Source organism: Wasmannia auropunctata, unplaced genomic scaffold (genome assembly GCF_000956235.1).
Source record: "Wasmannia auropunctata unplaced genomic scaffold, wasmannia.A_1.0 LD335669.1, whole genome shotgun sequence".
Classification (NCBI taxonomy): domain Eukaryota; kingdom Metazoa; phylum Arthropoda; class Insecta; order Hymenoptera; family Formicidae; genus Wasmannia; species Wasmannia auropunctata.
In genome coordinates, this window is record NW_012027221.1 from 6,570 (window position 1) to 7,833 (window position 1,264).

A 1,264-nucleotide genomic window follows, 5' to 3' on the forward strand; every position below is an offset into this window, starting at 1 on the left:
GACGGAGCTTTATTCCACGTCTTATTGTTTCCAGGTTTCTTTTATATCTTGCGATGAATTATTATTCGATGTACTATTATTTTATTTTATTTGCGGAATATATTTTATTTTGTTAACTTAAACCTAATTCGTTCGATTTCGTTATTGTTCCGCTACTCTCTCTCCTGAACCTGCTGGCGATCCCGGCCACCCGTTCCGATACCGACGAGCTATACCGCGCATCAACAGCAGTCGTTTTAAAATTATACATATTTCTTTAGTTATTTTTCCCGTAGAATCGATTGACGTAATCAATTTGTCTCTCCAATAATATTTTAATTATTTATTTAGAATATTTAGTTGCAAAATTGATTTTTGCAATGTTTGCAACTTTTTGTGTCAAAAATGTTTTTTTATACTCTAGTTTTGTTTTCAAGTAGTATTATGTTGATATAATAATAAAAAAATATTTTTCAGCGCGTATTTTGATTTCGAACCATTGTCCGTCGCCTCTTCCTCCTCTGGAGACTCTCCGGAGAAGCGTTTCTCGCTCTTTTTCCAGTGGTTGCTATCGCTACTTTTTACTCAATCCGCTCGTCCATTCGATTCCGGACGAGCTTCCAAAATGTTACGTTCGCGCTCACTGCTGTATTTGCGCCCTCGGCGAAGACACACACTCGTGAGCTCGCGGGGAAAAGAACAACACACTCGTTTTATAAAAGGACTGCAACGGTTTATTGAACTCTGAAATACACTAAGCGCACGTCAATCTCATTCTCAGAGTCCCACCAAACAACAACGTTGCTGAGGGAGCAACTTTTTCTTCTTCGCTTCCGCGAACGATTTCAGTCGGTACAATTCAAACTCGGCCGACACCACGAAGTACGGGCGCAACATTATTAAGGTCATGACCTTAAGTGACCTTTAAAAGATTTCAGCTGTCGGCCATTGTTTATAAACTGTAAAAAGTTATTAACAAAAGAAAATGTTTCATAAATAAAACGCAATTTTTGTCGTGTATTATATTTTTTAAAAAAGTAAAAAAAGGGTGTCAAGTGTAACCTCGCTCCTTGAAAAAAAACTTGTATCTAAATTAAATATAATTTTTTTAAAAGATAAAACTTAAATGGTACTTCATTGTACTTTAATATTAACTAACTTTACTTCAGTGATATATACAGGGTGGACCATTTTAATCCATCCAGTCGAATATCTCGAAAATCAAGCCCGGGAGAGAAAAATTTTTCAGACAAAAGTTGTTTGGTTTCGAAGGGACCATAAGATA